The sequence below is a fragment of the Carassius auratus genome, linkage group LG45M, assembly GCF_003368295.1.
Source record: "Carassius auratus strain Wakin linkage group LG45M, ASM336829v1, whole genome shotgun sequence".
Classification (NCBI taxonomy): Eukaryota; Metazoa; Chordata; class Actinopteri; order Cypriniformes; family Cyprinidae; genus Carassius; species Carassius auratus.
This window is the reverse complement of record NC_039299.1, coordinates 428903-446523: the sequence shown is the minus strand read 5'-3', so window position 1 is coordinate 446523 and position 17621 is coordinate 428903.

The following is a 17621-nucleotide window of genomic DNA, read 5'->3' as shown; positions in this document are numbered from 1 at the left end:
GTTAATGTTGTTCATATTGTAAAAAACAAATCTCTCTCTCTCTCTCTATATATATATAAATATATATGATTTTAGTATCATTATAATACCATTTTAGTTTTATTATTATTCTAAATCAGTATAGTGCATGTTCCAAACTTACATTTTTATAATTCATGACTGAAAACATTTTGTAACATGATATTGATGTACCATTTTCATGGAAATGCAATGTCTGATTTTAAAATGGGTTTTAAAGGATGAATTTAGAGATTTTTAAGTTTTCAGTTGATATATAACTTCTGATGATTTCTAAAATGTGATAGAGAAAAAGGCAACAAAAAAGTATTTTTTTAAAAAACAAAGGTCAAAACTCCTGTTTTAATGTAGATTTTTGAGGGTGCACTCTTGTCATAAATTAATTTATTACATTTCCTACATAATTGTAAACAAAAAACATGGGTAAAATATGTATTTGGGAGTCTTAGACCTTTCCAACGAAATATAGTTTTTCAGGATTAGATTAGATTTCATTGTAATATAGTGAAGTAAATGTAGGCGTCCCACAGAGCGGACAGGTGACAGTTAAAGGGTTAAATGTTCATCTTTATTACGTTTAGTTAAACGTTTAGTAATTTTGTTGTGTGTTTTTGTCATTTTTAGTAATTTACATGTATATATATTAACTGATTTAATTTATATGTGTCTGTGTAGTTAAAAAGTTCTAAACTTCACAAATATATATATAAATAAATAAATAAATATATATATGCAATCGATTTATAATTAAATCGAAATATAAATGATAAATTACCTGAAATAAAAAAAGAATATATATTTTATTTCATATAACTTAATAACAAGTAACAAGAAATATAAAACTACAATCAAAATGGAAACTGAGTATATGAAAATAAATAAGAGACAAATACAAAATATTAATAATAAATACTATATAGTTAATATGGATATATACATATGCAAATTTTTAATATATGCATTTTTTTTATTTGCATGAGCAGGTGACACTTACATTTTCTAAAGAGTGTGTACAAATCTATTTTGTGATCTATATAATGTATATATATATTAAAATGTAGACAACACGAGGGGCTTTCACTCTCTCACATCTCATTTCTCTACTTCGATCAAGCTCCTAAATATCCTAAAACTCAAAGTGACCCAAATGTGAGATGTGCCTGCGCTGGGTTCTCAGGGGGGAGAGATCTGGGACGCTGGTTCTCTAGGAGGAGGAGGAGTTGAGATGTTGATGTTTGTGTGGTGGGAAATGAAGCGTATATGGCTTTAATAACGCTCTTGTGGGCGTCTGATTCTGGGTCAGCTGTCAGAGGAACATTTACGCTACAAATATCTTAATTTAGGGTGTTTTTCCATTACCTTTTATAAAACCAATAAACACATCTCTGCCGATGTCAGACGTGGTTCAGGGGCAGGTGAGGAAAGTTACTTGAATGCATTCGAATATCGTGTTACTCCCTAAAAAAAGCAACTAATTACGTTACTAAAGTCACTTTTTATGGAAAGTAATGATTTACATTACTTTTGCATTAGTTATTAAATTTGAGTGTTTTTTTATAGGCTATAAGAAGTTCAGGAAAGCCCTTTCACACAGAAAAGTGTTATGAAAAAGTGTTTTTGCGAGTGCGCTAGAACTACATCATTTGATTAGAAAGCCATGTTTTGATAGCCTGAATGCAGTGTAAGTCACTTTGGATAAAAGCGTCCGCTGAATGCATTAATTTAATTTAATTTAATTTAATTTAATTTAATTTAATTTAATTTAATTTAATTTAATTTAAAATTTAAAATTTATAAAAAATGTAAAAAAAAATATATATATATATATATATATATATATATATATATATATATATATATATATATATATATATATATATATATATATATTTTTTTTTTTTTTTTTTTTTTTTTTTTACATTTTTTATTTAATATTTGTATTTTTTTATTTCTTTTTATTTTTTTTGTATTTTTTTTTATTTTTTATTTTTTATTTTTTATTTTAATTTTTAATTTAATATTTTAATTTCATTTTAATTTTAATTTTTAATTTAATTTTAATTTAATTTATTATTTCTTTTGCATCGTAACGTTATTTTTCATGACACATTTCATCCAAAATTCTCATTACTGTAATGCATCCAGATATTTTACTTTCTTTTGTCTTTCTTATTATTTTTAATGATTCCCAGTTAAATTCTCATCACTGTAACACAGCAATTGTATTTAATTTTAATAACAAATTTAATAAACATTCCTCACAACAAATAAGTATGGAAACTTATTATTATTTATAATATTTAGTGTTGCATCATGGCAGTCACAATTTAGGATTAAAGTGCTTAACTGTTATGTAAAAATAACGTATAATGCAAAAAATAATACAAGTTAATAATAGAGAATGAAAAGCTACCCAACATGTTCTTATCAAATCCATCCAAGATCAGATGTCTAATTTTAAAGCTCTTCTCATTGTATGTTAAGAATGAACTCTTCAGAAACTACTGATGCTCAAATGAAACGTAACTGAGAACTGATTCCTGTGATCTTTAAAAAAGCAATGCATTTGCACTCGAGTTCTCCGAAGAACCTGTAAAGATGTTTAAGACTGCAACAATGTCTCTGCTTTCCTCTTTTAACCCTGATGTATACAGACAGTGTGTTTGGGCTGGTTACTGTTGCTGTGTGTGTTTGTGCCCCACTTCAGACCGTCCTGTTGGGAATGAGATACTTTCACTCAGAAGTGGCTCTGTATGAAGCTCGCTGGGCGTCTCTGCAGACAACAGCTGCAGACTTTAACAAGCAGATATATCACACTCCAAAAATGCAACAATGAACACACGTAATCCCAAAAGGTCAGAGCAAAAATAATCAGGTCATGAGATAAAAATGGCTCTTGAAATATGAATATGTGTTAGAGGGAGCGGCGATCATTGCTCGTAGCTCGTAGTATCTACACTATTGATCAGAGACACACAGAAGTATGTTAGTGCAACAGTTATAAATTCAGAAGCAGGATTATTATAATTAACTAAAACTAAAACTAGGAGAAAAAAACGATTTTAAATTTGCAAAAAAAAAAAAAATGGCATAGTTGCTGCAACATTAAGATAGCAAACTTAATTAAATAAAAATAAAAAAGTAATAAAAACTATACATGCATGCTTTAAAATGACTATCAAAACTTTAAGTAAAATTAAAAGGTAAACTAAAAATATATATATAAAAATCTAAATAAAAATATTAATAAAAACTAGCCTATTATCAGTGATATTAAAATTGCATTAGCAATTATTATTAAAGCATTATTAAACCTAAAAAGATTATTAAACGTAAGAATGTTTTATGTTTTGTTATGTAGGGATGCATTGATATAGAAATCTTTACCATTTATTTTTAGCAGACAACAACAAAAAAAGATGAATCAATATTAGTTGATTTTATATTTATTTTATTTTATTTTTTTGAAGATAGAGCGCTTATACTTCAGCTTCAGGAATCAAATCCTTATAATTATATTTGATATGTTTTATTCTTTTATTATTAATTGATTCACTTTGTTTTATTTTTAAAAGCTGCAAATAGCTGCTAATTTTTCTTTGCTAATTACTAGCTGCAAATCCATTCAATATTAATCGTCAAGTTTATCTTAATGCACAGTAGATTATATATATATATATATATATATATGTATATTAAATATTGTTTCGTCTCAAGATGCACACCAGGAATGTTTTTCTGAGACACATCTATAAAAACTAGGCATTTATTCTATTTATATTTTTATTTGTTTTATTACATTTCTATTTGATTTAAAAATTTTGCATTGAAAAAAAATACTCTGCCCTGACATTACTGCCATCTAATACTAAATTAGAAGCAAATGACTTGCTGCAAATCCATTCAGTATTTACAGACACCGAGGTCTCAGAGTGTGTCTCACGTCTCGGTTGTTATTTTCACACTAAACAGAAATGCATCGAGCAAAAGGTGAAGTTTCTCCGTTGTAACGAGAGCCATAAAGAAAATCTGTCCTTGCATAGCTGGGAGAAATCAGTCTGCGTTTAGATGCTTCCCTCTTTAGTTCCAGCGTCTACTTTTAGCCTGAAATATGAAACGGTCACAATAAAGAGCTATTTATAAAAGCTATCTGGACATGACAACAGTACATTAACATGTCTTGTTCTGCCTCTTAAAGATCAAAACTTTTGCTGTTAAACCTGTTGCACACGGTGTTCATCTTTCAATCATCATTGCATTATTTATTCTGATCATTTAAGTCTGATCTTACTGAGACATTACTGAGTCGATTTTTTATACGTTCAATCCAGCCGCTTTGTTTTATAGACTCCTGTTGTGCATTACTGTAAACACCATTTGTTTAGTCTTCACTGATCTTTTAAAAAGTACAAATAATTGACATATATGTAAAAAAAAAAAAAAAAAAAAAAAAAAAAAAATGAGTGCGTACACCTTTAAGAGGAGTTGATCCGGAGTGTTGTTGAAAAAACCTGTACATTTGATTGTTTATGTTATCTTAAACAAAACAGACCACACTTTTTATCATTTATCATATACAGTACCGAAATACAAGTGTGTAGGAGCCAGAAACTATACTAAATATAGTAAATGTGTTCCCTTGAATAACAATTGAAGTGAAAAAGACACATACATCAGATTAAAATGCTCATCTCTTTGCAGGACTTTACTGCCATCTAGTGTCATAACTGAGTTTTTCTTCTTTATTGTGAGGAAGTTGTTTTAGTACAGTTTCCCAAACTGGTCTTGGAGTTGATCTAAAGATAAAAAAATTTATATGTTAAGACCCCTCAAAAATGATGCAAGGGACCACATCCTAAAATTTAAAACCCATGTGTCAATCCTTGTATAAAGACATTTATACTGTGGAAAAATGTATAAATATGTCAAAATATAATTTGGAAAATAATAAATTACATTATTAAATACTTATTATAGTACTTTGCTATTAAGTTAAATGGTGGTTTATTTATTTTAAACATTTTTAAATGTTTTATCTGAATCTACGTAATTTAGTGAAGTTATTTTAAATCTTATTTTATCATTATTTAATTTTTTTACACTGTTTTTCTCCCTTGACAACCAACTTGCTCTTAAATATATTAATATATTTTATTACAGTTATATAATATATGTGACAAAAAAAAAAAATATATATATATATAAATAATAATAATAATAATAAAAATAAATATAAATAAATAGCTTTTTTGATACAGAGAAAGTACAAAGTATTAAAATAGAATCTTATATAATTTTTAAAAGTGAGAAATGCTTGTGTTAATTTTTTATACTTTACATTTATAAATATAAAATACTTGGGAAGTATGAGGATTAAATTGCATGCAAAATATACATTTCGATATTGCTTTTCTCAAGTGATAAATCACATCAAATAAGAGATTCTGAAAATAAAACTGGAAGTCTTTATATATGAAGTCCACAATTTTTATTATTATGAAATCATAGGTTTGTGTGTTCACAAACTGAAAACTTAATTATGCATTAGAATTGATTTCTATTTTGGCAGAAAATCCAGTGTTATTGTAGAGCTCAGGCTTGTGCTGATGAAATATTGGGAAGATTTGAAGCTGTTTGGAAAGGGATTTATGAATTATTATTGCTCATAATGAAGGTAATTGATGTGAGCAAATACCTGACACAAGTATACACTTGTAAAATGTAATCAGTGGTTTTTAATAGCATTTTAGTGCACTATATATAAAATATTATTTTTATATTATAATAAATTATAATAATGGTTATTGACTTTTATGATTGTATATATATATATATATATATATATATATATATATATATATATATATATATATATATATATATATATATATATATATATAATTTAGCCTTTATATATTCTAATGTATAATTATGTATATGTAAATAATAAAAATAATTATAATGTATCATTTTTAAATGATTAATATTTATAAAATAAAGTTATTTTTTACTTTAAATAGCCTTTTGATGGCTTTTTTTAATTTGGATATTTATTAATAAATTATAAATTAGTGGTGGAAATTCACTGGGAGGATTTAGCTTGGAGGGGGGTAATAGTGGTCATTTTAAAACCCTTTATAATCTAAAATTACTTTAAACTTATTTTATATTTTCTCCAAACCTTCTTGGAGATGTGAATTTGCACATGTCTTTATGTAAGCATCGTTAACGAATTTTTTTTTACAATTAATAAAAATGGATTGATTGATTAGTGAAATGAAAGAATGATTTAATAAAAAATGTGAATGATAAGTAATTGTCTCTAATTGGCCTAAACCTGCAAAACGCTTATTATTTACTTTTGTGTTCGGATTATTCCTGTTTTGCATGTCTCACACACACACACACACACACCTTGTAATGAATGTTGTTTTAATGTGTGAGTGTATGATGCCCTCTGGTGGCAAAGACGGGTATCACACATGAGCAAAACACACTCGTCCACTATTGCCATTCATTTTGTTAATTCTGGCCTTGAATTTTTTATTTTAATTGTAATTTTGTCAGTAGCTTATCTGATGACATGATCATTTGACTCAAGGCACTCTAGACTGACAGAAGGTAAAACAATCTGTGCTGATGTTAATATTCTTAATGTAAGCTATCAGTGCTTTAAGTGGCCCAAAAGAGGTGCCGGTACTCTATTATAGCCATTTTTTTCTTTTCTGTATTTTTTTTTTTTTTTTTTGTGATGACTCCGCTCATCCCCTGAGGTAACAACAACTATATTGAAGGGCTTTTATATACAGCAGTCAACAGGCGACCTTAATGATGAATCCTTTTATTAGTTTGTGGATTTGCTTCAGCTAGATAGAACTACTGAACATAAATAAAATGTGCAAAAGGATTTTGAAAAAATACCCTTAGAAAGAGCTACTGCATTACTGCATTCAAACTTCCAAACTGACTCAAATGAATCACGCTACGAACTCCCAAACTGACTCAAATGATTCGCGAACCCGCTACGAACTCCCGAACTGACTCAAATGATTCACGATGCCCAAACTGACTCAAATGATTCGCGAACCCGCTACGAACTCCCGAACTGTTTCAAATGATTCGCGAACCCGCTACGAACTCCCGAACTGATTCAAATGATTCGCGATCCCCAAACTGACTCAAATGATTCGCGAACCCGCTTTGAACTCCCGAACTGACTCAAATGAATCGCAAACCCGCTACGAACTCCCAAACTGATTCAAATGATTCGCGATCCTGCTCCGAACTCCCGAACTGACTCAAATGATTGCCGAACCTACTACGAACTCTCGAATTGATTCATATGATTCGCGAACCTGCTCCGAACTGGGAAGAATTAGGAAGCGTCCATTGTGAAGGGCGTTCTGAAAAGCGGCAGCGCAGGGAAAGGATTAAATCCTCTATTAAAACAGATGTCCAAATGAACGTACGGCTACGCTACAAGCACGTTCTGGGCCACAGAGAGGTGGCGGTACGCTCAAGAGCTATATTTGGAAGTGGCGGTACTGAGTACTGGTGCGTACCGGCCCACTTAAAGCACTGATCGATATGATCTGAGGTTGTAACCTCTGTTAAATTTCTCAGAGTGAGCTGTGATAAAACAGTAAGAGAACATCAGGAATAGGGCCTTACCAAACATTTAATTATTTATATAAAAAAAACAGACTGACAGATTTAGTAGACCCTCATCTCAAATGAATAATTTTGTGCAATTTACTGCTGCATATCAAACCTGAGCAATGAGTTTTGCATGAATGTAAATGTTTTTTTTCTCTCTCCTAAAAGTGATGATTCAGTTTCCACTTTTCCCACATAATTAGTTTGACACAAATAAAAAAGTGTGCATGCTTTTTTGTGCATATATGCTAATATCACCCAAATCCCTTTTTGCAATGAAAGATACAGAGTTTGGCGATTATTTAAGATAATTAATATTTTTAGTCATACATTTATCTGAATATTGAATGTGAAATTATTGCAATATTAAAGTATGTTTAAAACTATAAAATTAGGTGGGATTAATTGCGATTAGTTTCAAAAAGTTTATATAAAAAAAAGTATAAAATATCATTTATATAATAATTATGAGTTTCATTATTTCTGTTTACTGTTATAAAATGTAATGTTTTATTGTATTTTTGTATATGTAAAGTATTTATATAAATCTAATATATAAGATGCTATATTATAATTATTAATTTACTATAAATATAATTATATATATATATATATATTTAATTAGTATTAATTTCTATATATTTTGGTTTAAATGTAACACGCATACACACGTTATATGTACAAATATCAAATCAAAAGTATAATTAATAATAATAATAATTCAATAATAATAATGCACAAACATATACACTGCCAAAAATACAAATTAAAAGTTTTTTATTATTATTATACTCGTGCACTAAATACAGACTAATTGGTTGACTTTTCACACTTTCTTGCTTCTGATTAATGTGCTCAATGTGTTACAAGGATAGAGAAATGACCGCTGTAATTAAGCGAACAGTTATTTCTGTGTTCCCTGTAGTTTCTTTTCCAGAATAAAACTTCTTTGAGCAGCTGGCAGGAGTTTATCTGAGCGTGGTTTTTCTTTAAAGCTATAGTGAATAATGACGTTCATGTGACTCTGGAACTGCTGTCTTGAGGATGTTATGTACGGTTATATTCAGTGTCTGTGTGCTCTGGCTTCACACGTCTCTGTTAACGGTTTGTTGTCCTCCTGAAGGAGGATCCAGTGACCCGCGGTCGCAGAGTTAATTGCTCATCCTGAATGTGATGTAATTCAGTTCTCTGTGTTCATGAATGATGTCATCAGAGAACGGTGTCTCTTGTGCATTGTGGGGGGATTTCCTGACAGCAGCGTGAGACACCCTCTGCTCTGCTCACCCGAGCGTGTTATTATTACAGCTCATTAAGACTGTGAACAACTCACTGACACAGTTCCATTAGCGAAGAGTGGACACACACACACACACGCGCGAACACACACACACACACGCATGCGAACACACACACGCGAACACACACACACACACACACAGACCCACTCACGCACACAGACACACACACAAACACACGCACATGCAAGCGAACACACACACACACACACACACACACACTCACAGACCCACTCACGCACACACATACACGCACGTGAACACATACACACACACGCACTAGCACACACACACAGACAGATACACACACACACACACACACACACACAGACCAATACACACACGCATGCGAACACACACATACACACACACACACAGACAAATACACACACACGCACTCACACACACAGATAAACACACACACACACACACACACTCACACTGACAAATACACAAACACACACACACACACACACACACACACACAGACAAATACACAAACACACACACACACACACACACACAGACAAATACACACACACACACACACACAGAGACAAATACACACACACACACGCACTCACAGACAAATACACATACACACACACACCCACACAAATACACACACACACACACACGCACTCACACACACAGACAAATACACAATGACACTCACACACACACAGACACAGACAAATACACACGCACACACACACACACACACACACACAGACAAATACACACACACACACTCACAGACAAATACACATACACACACACACACACACACACACACAAATACACACACGCACTCACACACACAGACAAATACACAATGACACTCACACACACACACACACACACACACAGACAAATACACACGCACACACACACACACACACACACACACAGAGACAAATACACACACACACAAACTCACACACACAGACTTTCTATGAACATCCATTAAGCAATCATATATTTCTAACATATATTTTTGAAACATATACTTCAACATTTTTAACTTATTAAATGAACAACCCCCCCCCCAAAAAAAAACACCTGTATGCACATTTTTCTAATTAAAAATGTGTAGCATTTAGTTCATTATGTGAGTGAGATGTTTGAAAAATACACCCTTTCCACTTGATTTATTTGAAGAATCTGACAGATAAGGATTATAAGATTTTCTTTGCCATCATTGTAGCTGTTCACACGTGCAGTTAATTGTCTGCAGCAGCTTCAGTGTGTTTCTCTCTCTGACAGAGATCCACAAGGAAACCAGCATTTCATTTACAGCCAGTCAAACAAACTGTGTGTGATTCTGCTTTAAACCATTATACTCTCCTGAAAGCTTCCCTTCTGCATGAAGCTATATACTGGAGTCTCTTGACCTTATCTGTCCCCGCGGCCTGGTGAAACACTGAGACAAGAAGATTATTTAATGTATTATCTAAGAATATTTCATGGTTAAATATAGCAATGTATTTATGTTCAGTGGGGCCCCAAAGTCTGAGACCACAATGAACATCTGGGATTTAAAATATAATTTAAACCTGCGAATCAAAAGAAGATTATTATAAAAACACTTTTATGATGTAAGGTTAAAAATAACATTTGACATATTCTGCAGGATTTCTAGATGCAGAAATGTGTCTCATTTGCTCCTCTGAAATTAGTGGAATTTTGTGATCATTCAAATGCATTCATAAATGCATGTGCTTAAACATTAGCCTAGATGCGTGCACTTTTTATCCATATACAGCTATGATTCGCAAACCAGCTCCGAACTCCCAAACTGACTCAAATGATTCACGCTCCGAACTCCCGAACTGACTCAAAGGATTCGTGAACCCCCTACGAACTCCCGAACTGGTTCAAATGATTCGCGATCCCCAAACTGACTCAAATGATTCGCGAACCCGCTCCGAACTCCCAAACTGACTCAAATGATTCGCTATCCCGCTCCGAACTCCCAAACTGACTCAAATGATTCACGATCCCGCTCCGAACTCCCAAACTGACTCAAATGATTTGCGAACCCGCTCCGAACTCCCAAACTGACTCAAATGATTCACGATCCCGCTCCGAACTGCCAAACTGATTCAAATGATTCACGATCCGAACTCCCGAACTGATTCAAAAGATTCGCAATCCCCAAACTAACTCAAATGATTCGCGAACCCGCTACGAACTCCCGAACTTACAGTTTTTTACAGACGCTAGGACACATTTCTCAATACTTAGGTCACTTTTGCAAAACTCTTCACACAGTGAGCACAACAGAAGTCTATTTGGGCTAAACTGAGGATCAATTATCATTGCTCTAAATGCATTCAACGACTACATCTCTCAAATTTCATGAATTATTTTCTCACTCAGACACAACTGCCAAAACTCTTTGTATGTACAATTCAATTTGCACATGCTTACATACTGTTTTCAAAACTGTTAAACTTATGTTCAAAAAACAATAACATAATACAAAACTGAATAATACAGCAGTTTGCTACATTTCTACAGTAATATTTGAATGAAATATATTTTAAATCTTAAAATTAATTACTATAATAACAATTGGACAATTAGTAGATTAGCATTACTATTGTATCTGTATCAGTGGATGGTGTGTATACAAATTATTCTATTTTGTAATTACTCAAAATAAAAATGAATAAATGACATAAAATATTGACGAATTCTGCATCATGTCTGATTAATTCCAGTAACATATATTGCAGTGAATTATAAACAGAGATGTGTCCTTGTTTTACACAAGAAATCATTGTATAATGCTACATGTTGTTAGTGTTTTTAGGTCATTGTTTTGTGGGTGACAAAGTGTGTTTGTCGGCTGTCAACCTTTGCTAGTGTTCTGGAAGAATTAGTTGATTTGAGACCTGAAGAAAGTGTTTTGGTAGTTGTAGTGCATTTTGAATGTGAAATGAACTGCTTTACCAAGCTGAAAGTTGGAAAAACTGTATTCAAATGATTCACGCTATGAACTCCCAAACCGACTCAAATGATTCGCGAACGCGCTCCGAACTCCCAAACTTTTCCCAGCTCAGAAGTCTATGGGTATTTAAAATTTGACAAGTGTGAAAATTATTAGGTTTCTGAACTGAAACTTTAAGAGTTTGTTTATCAAGTGACCAAATTGTAGACTTGTTAGCTTGTGCCCAGATTGTCAAACTATATGTAAAATGCATGAAAATCATGGCATTAATATATATCATAGCAGTTTCAGATGAATGAATCCCTAACAAATCAAAAATTAGTCTAAATTCAGTCACAACTTGCACATTTTGACCTGATATCATTATGTCAGGATCTGGAACACTACATGGTCGCTTTGAAAAGAACATGCTAACCGTTTTACCAACATTTAACATTAGACATGATGTTGTGATATAATTCATTGCACTGGTTAGTTTTAAAGCAGCTTGCTGTTTTGTGCTGCTATGTACATAAATAACAGCATCATAATAAAATTTCTACATCAGGACAAACCAGAGGCAAATCATTAACATAAAGACTGAACAACAGTGGCCCAAGTATAGATCCTTGCGGAACACCAGTATTATTTGTATAAGAAGTGGATTTGTGATTTTGCACCTTTACATAATTTGTTCTTCCCTTTAGATATGAATCAAACCACCTAATGGTATCACTGGAAAAATTAAAAGAAGCTAACTTGTTAATAAGTATTCCATGATTTACAGTATCGAAGGCCTTTTTAAGGTCCAAGAAAATTGCTTCCACAATACCACCCTTATCCATCATGGATTTAATATTTTCCAAAAGGAAAAGGGTAGCAGTCTCTGTTGAATGGTGAGCTCTAAAACCAAATTGCATAGGATGCAGGCTAAAGTCACTGTTGTTCAAATTAAAAACTATTTTCTCCGAAACAACACTTCTCCATCACCTTAGATACAACAGGCAAAATACTGATAGGTCTATAGTTACTAATTCACGCTCTGAACTCCCGAACTGATTCAAATGATTCGGGATCCCCAAAACCGACTCAAATGATTCGCGAACGCGCTCCGAACTCCCGAACTGACTCAAATTATTCGCGATCCCGCTCCGAACTCCCAAACTGACTCAAACGATTCGCGAATCTGCTTTGAACTCCCGAACTGACTCAAATGATTTGCGAACCCGCTACGAACTCCCAAATTGACTCAAATGATTCGCGATCCCGCTCCGAACTTCCGAACTGATTCAAATGATTCGCGATCCCCAAACTGACTCAAATGATTCGCGAACCCGCTCCGAACTCCCGAACTGACTCAAATGATTCGCGATCCCGCTCCGAACTTCCGAACTGATTCAAATGATTCGCGATCCCCAAACTGACTCAAATGATTTGCGATCCCGCTCTGAACTTCCAAACTGACTCATATGATTCGCGATCCCGCTCCGAACTCTCAAATGATTCGCGAACCCGCTTTGAACTCCCAAACTGACTCAAATGAATCATGCTCTGAACTCCCAAACTGACTCAAATGATTCACAATCCGAAGTTAACATTCAAATGAAATGACACCGCCAGGGCTACTATTGGCTTAGTTCTCTAATTTCATAACATTTACTGATTTTAAGGTACAAAAAGTATGTTGTTAACAAATAAAATATCAATATTTCCATTACGAACTGCTGTCCACGTCGAAACATCCACGAACATAACCAGGTGAGCAGATCACTCTCTCACTATTTGATAGCTCTAGTCTTTATCCACTCATCATCATCATCATCATCCACCAATCAGAACACAGGAGAACTCTCTGACCACAGCTGCTGTGCTTCAAAAGCTCTTGCAGCAGCTCAACACTGGTTTTCTCTGAGGTGGTCGGATCACATCAGATTGTGGTTAATCTTGCAGATCATGACTTATATCTACTCTTCCTCTCCCTGCAGTTTGGTAATATAAAGATTCCTCCTCTGAACACCCATCTCTTCTGTGGGTTTTATTGTTCTGGGTCTGAATTTGGGCTCCTGGGGTCTCAAAAAAGAAACATTTTCAAACTCCAAGGTGAACGTTATGACACTCTCATTACCTCTTAAATCTTGTTATTTTCCAGGCAAGACAAACTACCGGCCTGTTATGCACTCCAAAATAGCCTCCCCTCCAAAAAGACTAAGATTTGGCAGCCTGATGGTTTATAATTGTGAGTTTATTGCTACTTGCGATGTGACGAGCCTGGATTGAGCTTGTGAGAAAGGAAGCACCAGGAATATCAATACATCCTCTGCGTAGATTTCCAGCAGAGTGTGACGTGCGTGTGGGGAAACGAGCTGCGCGGAGGATACTTTCTGTATTATGGATTTGACATGAACTTGGCCCTCGGCTCTGGGGAATGTGATGAATGCATTATTTGATTTTCCTGTCTTTGTTTTCCTTTTCCTGGGGCATCAGCGAGCAGCCACTCATAACACACCGTCAGTGCACGTCATTCCATTTTTTTAATAAACAGCAATCACTTCCGGCCCTTTTGATGGAGTGCAGAAACGGTAAACTCCGACAGTTATTTTTGGCAAAACAAAGGGACTGAATTCCTGGCATATTGGTCGCTGGGGACCGATCTTTGACATCTTATCTGTGAATGAACAAATACCAAGTTAAAGCATGTCTGCATGACAAACCTAAAATACACTGAGCATAAAAGGGTTCAGATAACTTTATACAGAAGGTCAAAACTGTACTACTGATTTCACATGTTTCGCATCAGCACAGGGTTATTATCCTTAACTTAAACTAAAACCATAAAAAATACATATTTTTGATATTTGACATAAATAATTTTTTTTATACATTTATTTTATTTTCTATTCTATTTAATAAATTTATTTTTGCTAGATGCCTAAGCAACATTTTCATTCACACTAAATTAATAAATAAACAAATAAACTAAAACTAATAAATAATCTAAAACTAATAAATAATAAATACTATATACATATTAAAAAAATTAAACTTATGAAAATAAAAATAAATTAAAACAAAATATAAAAATTAAATATAGTACTAAAAGATGCAAAACTAATAAAAATACTATATATAGATATTTAGAAAAAACAAAATTAATAAAAAATGTACAACTAAAATTACAGCGAAAATAGAAAATACTGTTTAAAATAAAATCTACTGCTACAATAAAAAATTTACAAAAACTAATAAAAATTTATAAATAAACAAAAAAGACAAAAACACTTAAAAGTGAAGACAGAAAATATAAAAAAATAAACAGTACTGAAATAACAATCAAAAACTAACAAATAAATATGAATGAGTACTAAATATGTTTTAAACGCTAATAAAAACCACAAAAAAAGACAAAAACACAAAGCTAAATAACTGAAACAAAATTACTAAACCTTTAACTAATATTAAAATAAAATAAAAAATATAAAAAGGAAATTTAGTTCTAAAATAACAAACTATAAATGCAAATTAAATACTGCATGGTAATAAAAAAAAACTTGAAAAAAAAAAAATACAAAAACGTTAACTAAAATTAAAATAAAACTGAAAATGCAAGAATAAAATCCAATTCTGAATATTAACATAAACTGTAACACTATAAATGTGCACGTGTGTATAGAGCTTATTTATAATCCATTTCAAGATACTTCTTTTAGAAGGAAGTCATCTGCTTCACCCATGTCAGTTTTATACATTCAACCCAGTGACATAAAAACGCCTCATAAATGTACTCATTCTCTCTCTCTCTTTCTTTTTTTTGTGTAGGGTCATTGTGGTTCTCAGGAAGCCCCCTGATCTGCTGTTGTCAGTCCGACCCGAGTGTTTCCTCGCTGTGATCCAGGGAGCTGTTGAGCTTCACTTGAGCTCAATGCTTCAAAACACAAATGTTAGAGCTGCTTCCTTCATGTGCTGTGCTCCTGAACCTCAGCTGCCACCGAGAGCTTTAACCCACGGAAGCGCTACAGGAAAACACGGCATGTTTTTACTGAATGCAGTGGGAATATTTCAACTTCTGTCCTGTGCTATGTGTGAGAGCAGCACTCTCAGATATTGCATCATCTGTTAAAGTCAACAAACGATGGCATCCACAGTCATGTGGTGCATTTCTGTAAAACAGGAAGTGCAACAAGAAAACAATTAGGGCGGGATTTCTTGTGCACCATCATCATTGAGGCTTAATGATGTAATTGGCAAAGGAAGTTTGTTTGAGTGCTAAAATATTCAGGCCCAAATTTAAGATGTTTTTGAGTTTCTTATAACCTTTACATCCATTTGGACTGCAGTTTTAACATTAACTAATAAACTCATCGGGATGCACATTTGTCAGTCATGCTATAAATGAAAAGGGGTCAGATTTCTGAAATAGTCCTAAGGAACTGAATTTGTTTTAAATTATTATTATTATTATTATTCAGGTTTATTTGACAAGGACAATGCACATCAATAAAACATAAATGTACAAAGTACCAGAATTAACCAGAAGGCTATTTTACATCTGCAGTCATCCTAAAAATATAAAATAAATAATCTATACTTAATGCTCTAAACTACATTTTAATTCATGCTATACCTAAAACATATATTTCTATCCCAATACAAAAAAAAAATAATATAAAAAATTCAGCATTTGTTTTCACAATAAACTGATTAAATTAAATAGATGCATATAGTTAACAAACTGTCATTTTACATATATAAAATGTTTAATATTAATAATGATATATATGTTATGTTATATATATTTTTTTTATTTGTGTCCATCTTACATGCAGTTTAACTATATAAATCTTACATTTATGCTATTTATGCAACATTTTTCTTTGTGTGTATTATTGCATTTTGATTACACTGCACATTATTCCACAGAAAAAAAAGTTTTGCACTAATGGATCGTACAAAATAAGATGGGAACATACATTAGGAAAAAATAAAACAGTCCATTTTTGATTTTGACTAAATCGCAAACTTTTTTGACTACTTTTGGGAATAAAAACATTTCGAACCTCTAAGCGGTATCCCAAAGTGAGTTTAAGTGAGTTGTTTTGGGACGTTATGGATGGGATTTTGGATGGAGTGATCTGGTGATTGGTGGGATCTCATATATTCCACAAATATCCCTGCGTGATCCCCTCGGATTTCACTTCCTGGTCATGAAGGGGCCCTCGGTGTGCACTTTTGCCCACGCCATGCGTGTCTTTCTGATGTGGTTTCCTCCTCCTGTATGTGACAGTGCTGTCGATCGCTTGCCTCTTTACTCGTCTTCATAAATCACTCAGATCCTGAGACCCACCCTTGGTCTGCAGTGCCAGCGTGGACAAAAGCTCTCTGTAGAAAACCACAAGCGTCCAGCGCTTCCCTGAAGGCTCACTGGATTATACCTCACGCAACTCGGCCACGCGCTGCCGCTTCGCCTTAAACACCAGCCTTGCACAAAACCACTGGAATCGCGTCCACGTTTTATTGCATGTTCCTTAAGCCCAGAGGACAAACTGTCAATGAATCAGCCGCTTGGACATTTGACGTGAAACAAGATAATCACACATTCTGGTCAACAGGCCATTCGAGTAAAATGGAAAAACGAGTCGTAATACTCTGAGCGATCCAGCAGTTTCTTGGAAGCGTAGTATATTTCTTCTGTTTCTTGTCTCAAGCTCTCTCTCTCGCTC